The sequence below is a fragment of the Emydura macquarii genome, unplaced genomic scaffold, assembly GCF_026122565.2.
Source record: "Emydura macquarii macquarii isolate MOO-44397 ecotype Brisbane River unplaced genomic scaffold, CSIRO-AGI_Emac_v2 contig_3062, whole genome shotgun sequence".
NCBI lineage: Eukaryota > Metazoa > Chordata > Testudines > Chelidae > Emydura > Emydura macquarii.
Window position 1 is genome coordinate 4,419,591 of NW_027133199.1, and position 18,937 is coordinate 4,438,527.

Sequence of the window (18,937 nt, forward strand, 5' to 3'; positions counted from 1 at the left end):
CTGGCTTTGACACTCCCTTTATCTCTTCCTCTCCCAAGCTACTCAGGGCCTTTAATCACATTGCCTTTATGGCTGGAACATATTCCCTGATCCTGTGTGCATATGAGTCCTCCAGACTTTTTGCTTTGGTTGGCCTTTACCATGGCCAGAGTGCCTCCAGACACTGTTCCAACTTTGAATATATTAAATAAAAAAAGAGTGACTATTCAGTAAGCTCCTCACCTTTGGACCCACTCTGATTTTGAGGGAACCTCTGAGATCTTCCCCAGTGTTGGACTAGTCGTTATCAGGGAATCATCCTATTGAAGAGTGGCAGCCTTTTCTTTACCCATAATATTTTATTCAGCTGCTTCCTTCCTGAGTAAACCAAGAATGGATTACTTCATTGTGACATTCAGCAACTTTTCTATAACCCTGAAGACATAATCTCAAACTTTGATTAAGTTATACATTTAACAGATTTTTCAATGTATGGGCTTCAAGGAGGCATGAACAGCTAATTTTAATATATTGCATATAACTGTAAATGCAACTCATTGAGACACACCAGGGAACTATATTTCACAGGAATCTTCAAACAGCAGGTGCAGACTATTTGAATCTTACATGAAAATTGAAAATTTTTAGAAGAAAGGACAAATCAAATTTCAACACTTTGTAACTGGAAAGTATGTTAGCTATTAATTCTATATCCACAACAAGAGAGGTTTTATATTAATAATCTGTAAAAACACACTGTAAATTGTGACTAAATTCACCCATGTAACTCAGATGTTTGTTATTGAAACCTCCAGCAGGGCATGCAAATATTTTTTTTCATGTCATTTCTTGATTAAATTTAGAACCTACTTTTTGTTCATGCAAAATATTAACCCACGGGGGGCACAGTATATATGCAAATTGTTTAAACCTAGATTTATGCACCAGTGTTAGCTGTTTTAGTGCTATAAAGTAGATACCATTTTAAAATATAGGCTTAAGTATCAGTATCACTTACAATTTCCATTCCGATGGCAAGTGAGGGACAGAGAGAAGATGTATTAATAGTGTGTGATCAGATAGATGGTCCAGTAGCATTGCCTTTAAATCCTAAGGATAAAATCCTGGCTCCACTCACTTAAGTCATTGGGAGTTTTGCCACTGATTTGAGTGAGGCCAGGGTTTCGCCCTATGTACTCTGGACTAGCTGGGAGTGATTTAAATATTACATAGGCAATCAAAGAAACAGAGATTATTTTGGAATAAATATTACGGAGGCAGTGAGAACGAGCGGTTAAAGTATAGGACTGCAAGTGAAGATTGCTGGCTGCTGCTGCTTTTATTTATATTACTGCGTATGAGCCATAGTTGTGGAACAGGATCCATTGTGCTCGGAGCTGGTTTTTTCCTCCTTCGTTATTTGTACTCTCTTAGCTATGCACTGTAGGAAAATATCACAAAGAGATGGTCCTTGCCTAAAATAGCTTGCAGTCTAAATTTCTATTTCTGATTCTGCAACTGACTCACTATGTGACCTTGGAAGTCACTTAACTACTCTGTGCCTCAGTTAACATACCTGTTATGGCTACTACTGTTAATTAAGTTACTGTAGTGTTAAGGAACCCAAATCAAGGATGAGAGACCCATTGTGCGAGGCACTTTACAGACAAGTAACAAAGAAGACCGTGTACAGCACAGAGAAATTTCTTAGTTGTGTAGCTTAATTAATGTTTGCAAAGTGCACTGAATTCCAGTTGGATGAAAGGAGCTATGTAAGAACAAAGTATTTTATTTTTTGCATTTTAATTTCATTTTATTTTGGTGTTCTAGTTCTTGAACTGCACTTCTTCCACTCACTTTGTCTGGAACTGATTATCTTTGCAATCTCTCACTTTACAGATGTTAATGTTTTGTTTCTCTTTTTATTTGTAAAAGTTCACCTTTTTAAATGAAAAGAGTTACTAATATAAAAATAACCATCTGTCTCTAGGAGATTCTTCTTTCATATGTTTCTCATTCATATTATGCTAGTTCACAAACAAGCTGCAGGTAGCTCTTGATAGAGACATGGGAGATTAAATATTAGTCTTTATTGAACACTGATTGGCTACTAGATTCTATAAAAAACTACAGGGAGCTTCCATCAAGCACTGATTGGCTGTATTATAGCGGCCACTCTTCCACACTTCCAATCAACTTCACTGTTGAAATGGCTGTGGTTAATTTGCATACAGCTGGGTAAGAGAAGTAGGCACCCTTTCCCCCCCTCACATGGCTGTATCTTTCCCAGCCAGGGCAAAATTGAGTTACTTTTCTAGCTCTTTTTAAGACAGCATGGGCTATTAAATATCAGTTGATCTGGCAATCCTGCAACCCACTGCTTCATTCTAAGTGAAAATAAGGCTAAAATAAAAGCCCTTTTTCCTCTTTTATTTATTGTCTTACTAATTGCTATATTACAGCATTTCCCAAAACTAATTACATACCATTTGGCTGAATTAGCAGAGTGCAATACTGATCATGGTTTATTATATAGCAATGGCACAGGAGAGAGAAGTAATTGAATTCAAACACTTGCCATTTTGTGTATTTATACTAATGCAGGTTACATATAAAAAGAAAGTACATGGTAATCAGCAGCAGTGTTTAAAACAGAATTTCTTCCCCATAAAGGAATGAGTAGGAATCATTTGTCATATGTTTCCCTTAATTCATAGCTACAAAGCATTTTAGAATTGCTTGATGTAAATCTGTCTCATTCATTTGACAACTCTGATATTGAGTCGTTCATTTTTATTCTAGGACTTTAATACTATATTGCACTCAGAGATGGGTGGCTAAAGTGCTGGGTTTTGACTATGGCTTGAATGTAATGCTAGCTTTTGACCCTAGCTCGAGTCTCGAGGAAAGTGAATTTGGCAATCTCATTTCAATTCATAGTGAATAGCTGTTCACATAAAAAAATCAGCACCTACCATTTGTCATAGTTGGCAGCTTCTGCTTAAGAATGGTCCAGAACTGCATTACCATGGAAACTAAATTACCTACTCCTACTCCTTGCTCAGAAGGTGATTTCAGCTGGTTGTTTCTCTAACAGGGCAATATGGGGGAAAATTGGGGAGCCTGCAACCCATTTGACTAGTATTTGCCCTCACTTTGGAGTACTGCTTTGAGCACAACTTTGAACCTTTGTGGTCACAGATAGTCATTGCAAATGGACAAAGTTGTTGTGGGTTGAAGGCTCAATTAAAGTCTATTCATTGCCAGCCTATTTCTAGTTTTCTAGACCATAGGCCAAACTCTGTTCTCCCACTGGGGTACCTTATTACTGCTGTTTATTATTTATTTATATTACAGTAGTGCCCATGGCTCTCAATGAAGACCAGGGCTCCATTGTACTAGATGCTGCATATATACAGCATTAGAGACAATCTCTGCCCCCAAAGAATCTACAAGCTAAATAGACAAAAGAAATATTATTATCCCCTCTTTACAGATGGTGAACTGAGGCTCACAGAGATTGTGATTTGCTCAGTGTCACATAGGCAATATGTGTGAGAGCCCACATCTGAATGCAGATCTCTTCAGTCCCCGTGTTATAACCACAAGACCATCCTTCCTAACTTCAGTGGAATTATTCCCTAATTACACCAGCATAGCTGAGAACAGAATATATTGTTTTGTTTCCTGTCATTTGCCAAAAATTTGCTGATGCATAGAGCTATATTTTATTTAGGACTGCTGAGTCCTGACATGAACAAGCGTAATGGATTAGGGATCAATGTTTACAGGACACTGAAAGTTTTTAAGGTTAATTACATACCGTAGGTTGATTTTGTAGTTGTAAACAAGAATTTTTTGCTGTAATCACTCTGTCCTCCAGCAAGCAGCTTTAAACAAAATATTGCATCAGTATGCTGTGCTGTATATGCCACCCCCCACAGTTCAAGCCCTCCCTCTCCGATGTAGCTTCTCAGCAAGTTATATGCTAATAGAAAGACCTGAAAATAAACAAACACACAAAACGTGGATTAATATGGATCATGTCATAAATTCACAGAACTAGAAGCTCAGCAAACTGAGATAAAAGGAGTTCTGACTGAGCTAGCACAGTGGCTCATCAGGACTGTGACAATTGTGTGCATCACAACTATGGTTTGATTCCCAGGGCGTACAGCTAACTTTGGAATTCAGAAGTGAATTGTATGTAAGTGAAAGTTCAGATATCAGCCTTGATATTTATGCAGATTTTGGCTTTCTCAAGTAACAACTCAACAAAGACTAGAACATCTTTCCAAAAGGCTAGTAAAATCAGGCAAAAAGAAACAATGAACCAAAATGAAAAGTGGGCACCTAGGTTTTGCATACTGATGCAATGGTGACTGCATCTGCTGATTGGAAAATTGGGAGTTGGAGGTACGGTTACCACCTAGCCATTTTTTTTTTATGGATTTGTCAGTTGTCAGAAAAATAATTTAATCTGCTGGGGTTTTTTTTTTGAGTCTAAAAAATTGCATTATTATCACAATACACTGGGATATCTAATGTTAAAAGTTCCTGTGTCCAGCTAAAGATAATTTAAGTATGAAAATATTATCAATCTTATCTATACACGTAATGTCTCTAGATACTATAAGTGTCTGTTGAAGAGGGGGGTTGTGGAGTTGCCTTGTGTTTGGGGGTTGGGGTTGCGGTGGGCTAGTCTTGGAGGCCAGGGGGGTTGCTGGGTTTTTTTGCATTTCTGAAGTGGTAATCCTTGTTGGAGGGGAGAGGGAATGTAAAATTGCACTCTGTGCTGCCAGATCCGAATGTACTGGTGTTAAGACCCATTTGCTATCTGTCTAGGTACTTATAGTGTGTGTTCCACACCATGCTATCTGAACATGGGATAAACACCTAACTAGAAAACATAAACACCAATATATATGTAGTGTTCAGAGCTGTGTGGTGTAGATCAGTATAATTCCAAGAGGTGCTCTTAAATATAGGCCTTGATTCATAAAATAATGCTGAATTCTCTCTGGAATGCCAGGGGACTTTATTCTGAAGAAACAAATACTATCTATTTTTGTACAAAGTTGTTGGACTAGATTGTCCCCCACCCATATTAAAAGCCCCTAGAGGGGACTTCTTATTTAGAAACCTCATTTTGGAATTGTGGAGGAGTGGTCATCATGGGTTTAACTGGTTTACCCACAGTATTAGGGGATGGAGCCCCCCGGTCTGTTGTGATTCAATTGAATAAAGTAGCAAGTTCCCAGCCTGCAGTCCTGTGAGTAAAGTGTTTATTTTTGTTGCACTGAGCAATCCTTTACAAAAGGAATCCCTCCTGGAGAGTTCTCCAACTATCCCATGGAGGGGGTTGTCACCACCAAACTTAGCAGACCCTAGGGAGGAACAGGAGAAAACAAAGCTCTCTGGGTGAGGCTCTCTGCTCCCTGCAGAGATTTGGCCATCAGCAGCTCTTTCCATCCTTCTCCACCCCCTCTGCCTCTGTGGCTTAACTGATGACTCCCCTCGGTCCTGGTAGCTCCCAGGGTCTGTGTGAGGTGGGACTGGAGAGAAACTAAAGTTGCACTAACCTTCCTGATTAACTTCCAGAGAGGATGGTGCATGTCCCCACCTGCCAGGCTCTTAGCTCATCTTGACACTCTGCTCTGCCTGTGTGGACACCAGACAGGCCCTCTGCAGTGGGAATAGCATTAAGGTTCCCTGAGCTGTTCTTCCACATGGAGGAGAGGAAATCTGCATGCAGAGGACCCATCTGCCCAGATCTATGGAGTGAATAGCTGGCCCATTGTTGTTATTTTCAGATGGGGACAATGTACTTGGCATTGTGCAATATACTCAAAATGGAAAAAAGAGCCCCTGTCCTGAAGAACTTGCAGTCCAAGAGACACAAGAGACAGATTTTGCTAGGAAAAACAGAGAAGGGAACAGCCTGGTGTTTGGGTTTGTCCCCTCTCCTTTTTATATGTGTCCTTTCTGTTAAGATTCACAGATCACTGCACTAGTTGTTTCGCTCCTTTATATTCCATCCAATTGTGGGCTAATCACCAAGTTGTAGGTAAGACCTTTTAATAGATTGACCAAAAATAAAACTGCAATTGGCGCTGAGCCTTTGAAAATCCAACTCTTCCTCAGGCCATGGGAAAGCAGAGCAAGGGGTAGCACTTCATAATTAATTGTGAGTTTATAATTAGTTCTGAAGTCTAAGTCAACACCTTGCCTGGATTGGAGCTGCTATTCAGTCAGCATTCCCACAGCCTGCTGGAGAGAGTGATTCTTGGAAGCTTGTCGTGGAAGTTCATGGCCTATTATTTTCAATTTATATTTTGTGTCTAATAAAACATTTAATGTACAACTCTGGTTGTTACTTTATGTATTTACAGAACTAGTTGGGTGACGACATCTCAGTTCTTCGGATTATACATGCAAATCATACCCATCCCAATATATCATATAGAAATCATTTGTTAGTTTGAATGTTGGTTGGTTCTTTCAACCTGTAATGCAAAATATTTGTTATTTATCTGGAACAATCTGGTGTTTATCTTAACAAACAAACAAAATAAGCTTACCATGGTGTGCTGTAATTGCAATAAAAGTTCTTTCCTTGTAAAATTCTGCAGGGATCAGATAAGGTTTGAACGGTGGGAGTTTTAAAAGTGCTTCCTGATAATGGTAGAATTCCCATTGAATCAGTGCAAGCAGAGCTTAGGCCAACACTGAACACTTTGGAAAATCCCACTTGTAATGTCTGCAAAGTTCCTTATAGAGGGCAAAATTTTGTATAAGGCTCAGCTGGTGGACACAGAAATTTTTAGCAGCTTTTTAATGGTCTCCACTGTGTGAGTGTTCAGAATGTAATGTGTGGTTCTGATACACTCTTATTAATTCACTTTCCTTCCCCACCCGTTAGAAGCGGGACACACAGCCCATGTTTGGACTTGTGTAAAAAAGCAGCAGTGAAATAAAATCGACAGGTAATTATTTATCTCATGCACAGAGGATGGAAGACTAGGTAAGCCTTGGTTAAAGTAATTAACATTCAATTGACATACTTACACTTTTGAGATCAATCCTCTCTTGATGTAGTCCTAAACCAAAGTGCTGTTAAATGTGATGTTATTTATTATCTTTGCTTTCCATTGTATTAGGGTAAGAAAGCTCAGGTTTCTTTGTAAGAGAGCCAACTAGAAGTGTTAACCCGGTGCAGGTTTCTTTTACAGTGATACACTTGAAAGCATAGGTTATATTTATTCTGTGTTATGTCAAGGGCACATGGCTTTCTAACTGGAATTAAACAATTTATCTGGAGGCTTGTGTCCAAATAATGAAGATGTCTTTAAAGAGTATAAAAGGACTATTATGTTAGCCATTAAGTCTTGAAGGGGTACAAAGATGCTACCCTCTCTCTCTGGTTATTACACACGTACATGGCTACTTTTATGTAAATCAGGTGATGAGGAGAGCAGACAAGATTGTGACATAAAGGGATTTCACCTTTTTCACTGAAACACAGCTTTGTTGTAAAGTAACAGTGTATTAGTTCTCTGCAAAGAAAAAGAAAGGGATGCTGTTGAAAATCCCATAATTAGCAGCTTAAGGTATAAGCCATATAGAATGTTCTGTTCTGCCTTAAACCCCCTAATTAGCTTTCTAGGGTCTGTTTAAAAGCAACAGACATCCATCCTTATCACTAAATAATGATCCACAAATAAACTCTTTCTCAGTACATCTTAGGAAAACACAAGGTTATTAGTTGGCAGAGTTAAGCTCAGCTGAATGGCTGAAAAGCACACAAAAAGCTACAGAAGTTCTTTTCAGAATCTTGTTCTTTTTGGCTTTAGTTCTCCAAAGCTTGATTTAACAAGAGGAGAATACAGTATTCAGTTACTCAACACTAAGCTCTTTTCATGTTTTGTCTTTGAAATGAAAATAGTCTTTTGGAACAAATATCTGCTCGATCAGATAACCGCATGCTTGTCATCATAACAGTGCTCTGGGAGGAAGGGTGGGTGAGGTTTTTTTCTGCAGTACATTTAGTACACAGAGCTGGCACTAGATCAAGAATCAATTCCTCTGATATTGAAATATTGGCTTTGCATGGGCACTATGATTTAAATGCTCACCATTCTTGATTTTGTAGGCTACAGGCATTCTACAAACATTTTTCACATGGGCATGAGGATAAACATAATTGCAGCAGCCTAACCATTTGTAACAGAAAAACAAAGGGGCTGTATGTGTGTGTGAGAGATAACCAATAGACTTAGTGCCACTGCCACATTTAAAACAGAGTTTAAACAGCCTGTTTAAAACAGAGTATGAGTGATATTTTTAATAGCCAGATTTATGCAGTGTTGTACCCCTAATTGTAAATATTGCTTCATTACTTAGTTTATCTTGGTGTGGACCACAGTGTTAAAAAAAAGAAAACAAATAAAATACTAAAACAATTATTAAAACATTAAAAATCTTTGATGTGAAATTAAAAAAGGTAAAAATAATTTCTCATTGGCAATCAGAACACCTATTCAGTTAGCAACACTGTTTAATTAGCTTTATAGTATGCTTCACTGAGGAAGACAATGGATCTTGTGTGTGCGCGAGTGGAACACATTTGCATTTCATAGATGATTAAAGTAGATTTGATTGCATTTGTCTGAAACCTAGCAAGTGGGGGCACATCTGCCACATTGGAAGTACCCTGTGTTTCCTAGAACTAATGGAGTGCACTGAGTCTCTGTGTTGTAGGTTTTTACCTCTGGAAGTCCCATTGCACCTTCTGTTGTATGTCCTGCTTCATTCTTAGCCCTTGAGAGCCTCCCCCCCCATTTTTTTTTTTGTATAAAGAATTGATGTAAAGTAGTGCAAGATGGGAAGGAGTCAGTGAACTCGTCTTCATCGGTTTATGTGAGAACCCTTGGGCTTTTTGCTACTTCAGGGTGGGATTTATAAGATGAGATGAAGGGTAATTCAAGTCATTAATTTGTGTTAAGAGCTGGCAGAACAACAACACTGTGTTTTAATCTCACTTTGGAAAAGTTGGCACTTTCTGATCTATAGATCAGAATGAGGGTCCTGGTTGTTCCCCTCCCCTTGATGTAAATATTTTAACAAACTATGGTTTGAAAGGGAGACTTTGTTTACTAGAAATATAAAGTTGATTTCATGTACTTTGGGGAAAAATATCCAATAAAGATGATATAGAAAGCTGCATAAATCAATTAACTGCATTTCAAGATAATTTCCCTTACATTTTTTATTACCTCCCAGCCTAAAGCTGATGTTACAAATATATACCCTACAGTGGCTGTACCCAGACTTGTCATTTGCTTTGGATCACTTTACTTGAATATCAGCAATATTGACAGTAACTCCTTATAGACAATTATATATATCTATATATAATTTCCTCCAGCAGTGAAGAGCAGCACAAATGAGGACCAGGGGAAGGGGCTGAGTCTCCGCCTCCCTGCACCTCTCACAGGACCAGCTGGGAGACCAGGTCCTAGCAAGCTCACTTCTCTAACACTCAACCTACATGGGGGTCTTAGCAGCACTAAAAGGAGCTTCAGTGGCTTTGAAGTCCCAGCCCCTTAAGCTCTTGCCAGTAGCCAGGAGCAATAGCAGCTGGGATCAGGAGATAATGGTGAGTCCAGAGTCACCACTAGCCTCCTACCACAACTCAATAAGTCAGAAGTCACATGAGACAAAAAGGTCTCAGAGGCCTTCCTTGCCACCAGCCCACATGGAGACCCAGCAGTCGGGGGAGAAGCTCCAGAGACGGTCTTAAAATTGTAAGACTCAATATTGCTGCTTTGAGGGAGGTATAACAAATACAATGGGCCCTCCTAAGATCTCTGTGTTTGCCAGTTGTCTGTGATTGTGGTGTCTAATCTACATACAGAAAGATACAACAATTACTGTAGCTAGAAGGTAGGTGGGGCAATGAATGTTGAGTTTTTAACAGTGCTCATCATCGTTCTGGGTCTCTCCTCCAGTGTGATTCCATATGCTTGATGTTAACTTATGATGCCACTCTCTCTCTATTTTTCTTTACTGATCTGGGGAGACAATGTGTCTGCCCACCTCCCCTCTTGCCTGCCCTTGTCCTTGTCTACGTCTCTCCTCTCATTATTTGCTAAACTCCCAAGACTCTTACTTTTCGGTCCCCTCTGTGTTCTCTGTACTCACCTTTACTTGTTACTCCATGCTCTCACAACAATTGCCCTCTTTCATGTCTCAGATAACCTCTCTTTCCTCATAGAAATCCGTTCTAAAAACACATTCTTCTGACATTGCCTGTGTCAAAGGGCAAGCTCAAGATAAATTAGCTTGAGTGGTAAGAGTCTGGAGAATAGTTGTCTTCAAATGATAAAAAGGGCTTCTCCCAGATACCAATATTTTGGAAGAGCTGGGTATATTCAGTGAAAGTGAAAGGATTTTGATGATGGCTTTCTAAAAGGAACATTTATGTGAGTTCCATCTTATTTTAAATACTGTGGGCTTTGGATCAGGCCACAGCTAATGCAAAACATCTTTTCCTCAGACCTGATTCTGCCACTTTCACTTTTGTAGAGTTGTACCTTATTGTGTGAATAGAGCCATTACAATCAATGAGATCATTCAAAGAGTAAGGTACTGTTCCAGATGAATAAGGGTGATAGAATTTGGCCCTGTATGTTCAGAGACGCCAGATGGATGAAATGATGTTAAAAGTCCACATGGCAAATTTTTGGTGAAGCTCAACAGCCTGAAAGCCTAATGGGTGAATGTCTTATCTTCATAAAAAAAGTGAGACCAAGTTTTAACAGCCTAATTTTGTTTGTTGGTTTAAAATGTATATTAGGATTTTTAACTATCCCCTATACATATCAGATCCCATAGTTGCAAAGTTTGGTTCAAGAGCCATACTTTCTATTAGTGTGGGTGTGGTGTTCAGTTTCATGATTATGGTCTGGAACCATGCCTAGTCTTTTAAAAAAATGTATTAATAGCAGATAAGAAAGTGGCCATTTGAAAGATTTTTTTGTTGTTATGGGAAGAAGTGTGTTGGAAACACTTACTTTGAGACCCACTGACTCTCAGTAATAGCAATCTGTTTATTCTCAGGCCTAGGAAAATGGAAGAGGACATGTCTTATAAGATCTGGAGGAGAGAAATGTAGTGAATCTGTCTCCAACATCCAAACTTGCCTTTGGAGGACAGATATAGACTTCTGTCTGAATAGCTGAGAAGTTTACCCGAGCCAAAGAATGACGGCTTCACTCTCCCTTGTAGGAGTTCATAGCTGGCAGCATTTTTCCAAATACTATTATGGGGGAAAAAATAGAAAATGACCAAAATGGGATATAGGAGATGTATAAATATGAATAAAAGATTGCCTGTTGTGAATTTGATTTAATAATATAAATGAATGAGTGCTGTATGTAAAAATTAGATGCTTTTTTTTTTTAGCATGAAGGAAGAGTACTTACAAAAAAAATTGTCCACCATCCACTGCCAAAGGTTTTGCCTCTACATTTTATTTGTTTCTACTTAACCTTAACCCCTGGCGGTTATCTGCATATATTAACCTGTGTGCTATTTTAAACTTATGTAATACCGAGGAGTACTGTAAAAAGTCCATAAACCTGTTAGTTATAGCTCCATTTTTATTACTCATCTGTTCTTACTGTATCAGGGATTTTTCATACACTGTGCATGCTCCTCTGAATATATTGTTTGTTTCATATGGGTCTTTCAGTGTATGTGCTGAAGAGACTTTTGGAACAGAAGCCACTTAAACCTGAACTTTATGCTGAGTTTATCTCTGGTCTATTGTCTCTAGGAATTCAGAAACCAAACCATGGAGCCACAGTTCAACCTCTTCTTCAAGTACTCATCCTTACTGCAAGAATAGCAGCATAATAAAACCCACAACTGAGTCTCTTCAGTTAACGACTGGTTCACTAAAGACATTATTTCAATAGGAAAAATGACAAGACTTAAGGAACATGTGACAGATCTCTGGTTACATAGTTCCCTTTTAAAATTGCTCTTGATTATTTGTTGTTTGTGATGGTGCCCTTAATGTGCTAGGGCTTTCTAGACACACGAAGAAGGAGTCTTGCATTCATAATTTAAGGAGGGAAAGAGAGTTAAGTAGAGATCAGGAAAAGAGAATCATGTATGGCCAAGTTCTGAGATTAACTTTACCTACTTTTGAACAATGTTTTCACTTACAGATTTGAGATTGTTTGTTTCCCTACTCCGAACCAAAAATCGGGCACCTAAATCCATACTTGGGCAATTTTAAATTAGTGGCCTGGTTTTCAGAGTCACTAATAACCCAGTCATAACTTCCCTGACTTCAGTGGGAGCTGCAAATACTTGGCACCTCAAGGTTATTCCAGGTTTATTTAGGTGCCTAACTTCAGGAACCCAGGGATTTTTAGAGGGATTTAGGTGTTTGGTTGAGCGGAGCCACACCTAGCCCCAAGGTGGCCCAGGACCTCATGGAATTTTCAGCTCTGATTTAAGCAACTCTGTGCCACCTAGGCTTTCTGTGGAATGTATGGGGATAGTTAAGCACCTAAGGCTTTTCAGAAGTTGGTCAGCTGAGTGGGGAGCCGCCTAAGCTAGCCAGGAGAGAAATGCCTAGGAGAGGGGCAGGGAGAGGAGAGGGGCATAAGTGGCTGATCTGGTGAGCCTGCCCAGAGACAGGCGCTTCCCTCCATTCAGGATTCTCAACCGTGAACCCTCTACTTAGGCAGCTTTGAAAATGCTGACCAGAGGAAATGTAGGCACCTCTGGGTACTTTGGCACACAGAGGAGCTAGAGGGCACATGAACTGCAGCTTTGAAAATGTCGCTGGTGCCTACATGATTGAGTTAGGCACCTGTCTGCCTGGGTATGTGCCTAAATCCCTTTAAAATTATGGACCTCAAGTCTGAAAATTTTCATGCCTACATTTTACCGTGCTCTAATGTTCCTATGTGTACATCAGTACATTAAAAAAAAATTAAAACTAGGCTAAATGTTACTACATCTGAGTGATAAAATGGACCCCAAAAGTAAAGGGAAGATCTAGCTCTTAATTTCTGTAACATGGTAATCTATGCCCATCCACAAACAAATAGATTCCAAGATATACAAATCATAACAAATACACAGATCACAAGTCTGCAGATTTAATTTTTATTTGGATAAGAAAAATACTTCTTGTTTGCAAGTCAGTGGGCATATACATGCTCTGAAATTGTTTCTTTGTTTCAGAAACACAAACATAAGGCTAAACTAAGCATGGTCAGCCAAGTCTGACTGTATCCTCTTTAATACAGCACGGTTGGCAACTATACTTGAAGCTTGCAAACTGTGGTTATAGCATTATTTTCAAACACCTTTGGGAGCAGAGGATCCTTTCTGGGTATGAAGAATCTTTTTTCCTCACCTCTGATAGAAAATGTACAAATGGAAAAGAAACACCTCTACTTGGAGGCAAAATTTGTGCTTTCATGTCATGCACTCTAATTAATTTGCTGTAATGTCGCTCTGGTGATGTACACAGAAATAGACATTTACTCTCCTATGTTCTGAAGTAGGAAACAAGGCATGAGTCAGGAGGCTGCAAAAGGGCAGAACTCATTTTGTTTTAATTATTTTTTTTTCTGGTTCACAACATCAAGATTCAGGTTTAGTTTTGAGCACTCAGATCCTCATGAAATCCTAGTGTGTTACTTTTTATGGAACTAATCCCCCTCTTCTCTATATATGTAGAGGTTCTGAGCCTTAGTGCGATACAGAAATGAAACCAGGCTGGGAACTGTAAGAAATAAGTAGTGAGTGTTCATGTTAAGTATTGAAGGATACAGTCATGAACCAAATTCTCTGTTTTGTAAAAGGGAGAAAGAGGAAACACCTTGCAAAATGTTGGATCAAAGACCATGATGGATTCCTTTTACCAAAGCAAATAACAAAGGAAATATTTAATCATATGTGAAGTAAGAGTGTAAGTGTATACACACTGCTACCTTAGAGATGATCAGTTAGATTCTTACTTGAATGGTAATTCCAAGATGTGTATGTATGTAAATAGTAATGTCTTCTCAGTATAGCGTTTCAGCCAGCTTTGCTCACTGAGATTCTGGAGGTGCTTGGCAAACTTAAGGCTATGACCAACTTAACTGGTCACATGTTTCTCACCATTAGTCAGGTCTATTGTGGAAGTATTAAATACTTAAGAGTCCTGTAGTTGACACATGAGACTGGTACTTAGGAGATGATGTTCTAGTCTAGTGCTGCCACATACTTTCTGTGTGACCTTTGTCATGTTACTTACCATCTGATCCTATGCCATTGGAATCAATGGTACTGGTCCCATTGACTTCAGTGGGGTGGGATCAAGACCTTAGGCTCTGTACCTCAGTTCTCCATCTATAAAATAAGGATAATAATACATCATTAACAAGCATGCTATGAGAACAAATTCATTACTCTTTCTGAAGTAGCACATACGATGGTGATGAGTGTGTAAGTTGAGGATGCCTTGGCAACATAAATCAAACCTTTCAATGTTTAAAACACAGAAAATTGTATATAAAATGAAACTCCATTAATGTATTGACAATATTTCATATACATATAATATAATATAAATGAAAATTCTAATTTTATTTTTTTACCGGTATAAGTGATAATTGAAGCATTAAGTTTCCAACCTTTTCTCTGCTGTGGCACACCTTGATACCTTTAATTATTTTGAGGCACCTCGCCATATAGTCTCCAAATGAACTCATGAATATTCATGAGCCCATTCAGAACTCTTCAAGTAGTTTTTCAAAAAATTCCTTGGCACACCTACTCAGGCCTGACGACCCACCAGTGTGCCGCAACACACCGGTTGGGAAACACTGCATTAAGGTATATTTGTATCTGGACAGTTTTAAAACATATATTATTTACCTGGTAGTAGTAGTGATATAGTTAGATAGAGAGCAGCTTTCATCACAAAGGACTTTACAAACTTGACATATAGCAAAACCACTGAAAAGCAGTTATATCTGGCATGGAATATGGCATAGCTGATGCAGAGCAAATAGAAAAACTTTGCAAAAGTTTAGAAAAGGAAGCGAAGACTACTGCATCCATTTGAAACTGAAGGGTGAATTCAAGAAATTAAATTCTAATGACCTACCCAAGTTAGAAATTGCCTAGGACACTGGGATTAATACTCAAATGCCTATAAAAAGTGTGTATGGAATATTTAACAACCAATAACTGGTCAGGAGTTCAATTTTGTCTCTTCCCAAAGATGTCACCTCTAGAAACACCTTTTCCTATCATCCTGGAAACAAGAGGCTAAGGCACTGGTTCATTGACTCAGTGCAAAGAGTGAAAGATATGAAGTTAACATCACCAGAACGTATGACACCTACATGTCTTGGAGGTCTCCTACTGCCATACTGACTGGATCCAATTGTAATTAGTTTTTGAATGGCCTACAAAGTGTGATGTTCTGTATTAGTCATTTTTGAACTGTATACTAGATGCTCATAAAAGCATCTGAAACCAAAGAACTTTTTTCTTTAGTGTTTCCCTCCCCACCCCCACTCTAATTAAATAGCTGTCCAAATGAATGTAGGTGGCATTTGTTAGAGGGACGGAAAGCACTCTTGAGCTGAAGACTTATTTCTACATAAAGCACATTTTAATGTTCCAAGTATATTATAACTCCCTTCTCTCTGCCCCCGAAAATGGGACTTATAATGGAAATGCTTGCTATACTGTATGTGTCTGGTCTCTTTTGTCCTGCGAGTTATTAAAATACAGACTGGTTGCCTAAGAGACTGGGTAGTTATTCAGCAGATATTTAGCCATCAGTAAAATTAATGTCCTATAATGAATTTATTGGGAAAACACACTTAATTAAGTGTTATCCAAGCCACTTACCCCCATAAGTGTGTTCTGGCAAGAGAAGTATTGTTGTTACCATGGTTCTGCCTTATGATGTTATTTTCTTGGTAAATACATTTTTCAGACTCAGTTGTTACTACGGTATATTGATAAGATTGCTCCACATGAAAGGGAGCCATTGAATTTTTAGCCTACATTTCCAGCTACCAGTAGTTCATTAGTGGCACTGTTGCAAGAGTGTTGATTTATTAGGAGTCTTTTCATTAACATTCTTACATTCATCTGTAAAAGAAAATCAAAGAAAAGTAACTATGCATTCAGCATTTTCTTGTATCAGTCGGGTTCTTTATCTTTATATTTAATAATGTCACTAGATGAGTTGGAAACTTTTAAGGCTTGATATTTTAAACAGAGCACAAGTGTGTACAATTTCTCACTGAATTTGCATACACAATTAGGGGGACCATAGGTGCAAATAGTATGTTGCAGATGCAAGAGATCTATTAGATGGCAATTGCATGTGCAAATTAGGTGCACAATTGCTACACATCAAATTAAAAAAATGAATACCCATAACTCAAATATTTTTGACATTTTCTCAGTTTTTGCCCCTGGCACCTTTACTTTTCCCCTCTTTTATCCATTTTGCCATGGAAGAAAGGGCCAGAAGGAAGAAAGGGTGGAAAAGGGGAGAAGTAACCAAAAACTAAAAAACTAACAGACTATAATTGGTATTTCAATTTTCCGTGTTTTAATTTTAAAACAATTAACATTTGAAAATAAATTATTTTTCTGTCAAAATTTTCATTTTTGAAAAAAACCCATTTTTTTGGTCAAAATTTCAAATGGAAAAATTTCAACCAGCTCTATTTATAATTCTCTTCCTTCCATGTCCCATTTCATCAGAAAGGGTGAAATGGGCAAGCCCTTTTTGATTCAGTACTTGATGCCCTGCATGATGATCTTGCAATTCTGTTTCTCTGGGTCTTAATCAATGAAGTGACCTTTGAAAGTGCAGTTGATCTCTACTATCATTACTATTTCTTTATTTTTATTTATAGCACTCAGTTTGTGCTTGGCAATTAAAACAAATGAAATGACAGGTCTTTGCTTCAAGCATTTTGCAATCCAAACTAGCATAAAACAGCAAGAGATTGCAATAAACTAAGTGCAGGAGATGGGTCAGGGAGGAAGAGAATTATAAAGCGAGCTGGCTAAAATTTTTCATTTAAAACGTTTTTTGGAAAAAAATTGTTTTTTTTTTCTCCCCCAAAAATGAAAATTTCCACAGAAAATTGTTTGGATTTTTTTATTTTTGGATTTTTTTTTAAACACACTGAACACTGAAATCTCAGCACTTGTTTTTCAGTTTTTGGTTACTTCCCTCCTTTGTCTCCCTCCTCTTCCTCCTTTTCTTCATTGGTAATATGGAAACAAAAGAGAAAATTAAAAGCTAAAAACCATTAAAAATAATGCAGTTTTGAATATTAATTGTTATTGAAAAATTGGGAAATTTTAAAATTTCTCACAAAAATTGAGTTTTTTTTTTTTTTTTTACAAAATGTTTCACTAAATACAAGAGTAATATCATGAGAGAGGTATATTGCTATGTATTGATCTTGGGAATATTTTATTTTGGGAACAGTTTTGAAGCTGAGGGTTTAAATGGAGATGAGCCTTGGAAAGCTAATCAGAAGGAGTAAATTCTGAAGAGAGTTTTGAAGGTGGAGAGGGAAGCTGGCATAAGGAACCAGGAGTCCTTAACCAAAACCAGAATCATCTAAAGGTGCGATCTACTGCCTCTTTGCCAGGGTGTATAATCAGATAACGTGTGATTTGAAATACGACAGGAAAACATTACAATTGAAGAGATGTTATTTATTTCTTTGACAGACCAGGATGATTGAATGAAATGAAAGTAGGAGACATTTTTATTCTAGTGCATTTCTTACCTAGCTAGAATTTCAACTTCAGAGCAGCTTTCTGCAGTTTCTGATCACAGTTTTACTTATTGCTCAACTCTATATACGTTTTGGAGAACCAGCCAATATCACAGAGCTCAGTCTCCTCTTTTTGTGCAGATTTTCATCTCTCGGGAACTGTATTTGAACTTGTCAGTTCTACGAATGCAACCTCAAATATAAACTCTGGGCACTATTATACCATGATTGGCTGTTTTGACAGCCGTCCTCAAACAGCAGAGGCAGCAGTTTAATATTTTGAAATGAACTGAGCTAAAGAACTTGAAATGAGCCACTCTAGATAGTAGTGTGTGGTGGTTCTGTTACTAGAGGGAGAAGGAAATTAATAATTTGTTACTGTAGATTTACAATGTCTATTCACATTTGTAAATTACATTCCTCTCATTAAAGCAGTACTGTCGTGTCTTAGCAGCCAGGGCTAAATCTTTGGAGCAGAGCCACAAATTACTAAGTAATATATGGAAGCAAGAAAACCTAGAAATGGCCATACAGGATCAGACCAGTGTCCATCACGTCCAATATCCAGTCCCTTCAATAATGGCCAATATCACAGTACAGAACTTCAGAGAAAGGTGCAAAAAACCCTGAAGTGATCAGTTATAAGCCAATCTGTTAATATGGATGTTTCTTTCTGTCCCCATCAGTTAGTGCAGGGTTTATGCCTTGAACCATGAGGTTTTCTGTCCTGTTTGCAAAAGAATAAATCATTTAATGTGGCTGTGAAAATTAAAATTATCCATGAATGTATAATCTTTTTAAAGCTTTTAGGCACTTTTGAAAATGTTTCCCAAGTGACTTTGAATCCTAAATCCTATTTTTAAAAGCCCAATTTTGTAAATGGGATTTAGGCTCCTAAATCCCTTAAGTGTTTTGAAAATTATGCTCTGGACCTCAATTGTCAAAAATGGACATATATTATCAAAGAGTTCCAGGGATTGATTATGGGCTGTGTGAAAAATTCCTTCCTTTTATGAATGTTCATTTTGTTGTCTTTCACTTCATTGTATGCTTTGTTCTTGGATTCATAGAGAAGTAAACAGCAGTGCCCAGTGTCTATACCACCCATCATTCTT

At 38.0% G+C, this 18,937-nt stretch overlaps 1 long non-coding RNA gene across 1 annotated transcript in view; it reads left to right on the forward strand.

Moving 5' to 3' along the window:
• Positions 1-11,565, forward strand: part of LOC137141457 (uncharacterized) — a 29,814-nt gene extending 18,249 nt beyond the window's left edge. Inside the window, exon 3 of the long non-coding RNA XR_010916646.1 lies at positions 11,101-11,565. This is a non-coding gene — a long non-coding RNA (uncharacterized lncRNA). The remainder of the gene's footprint in view (positions 1-11,100) is intronic.
• The last annotated feature ends 7,372 nt before the right edge of the window (positions 11,566-18,937 follow it).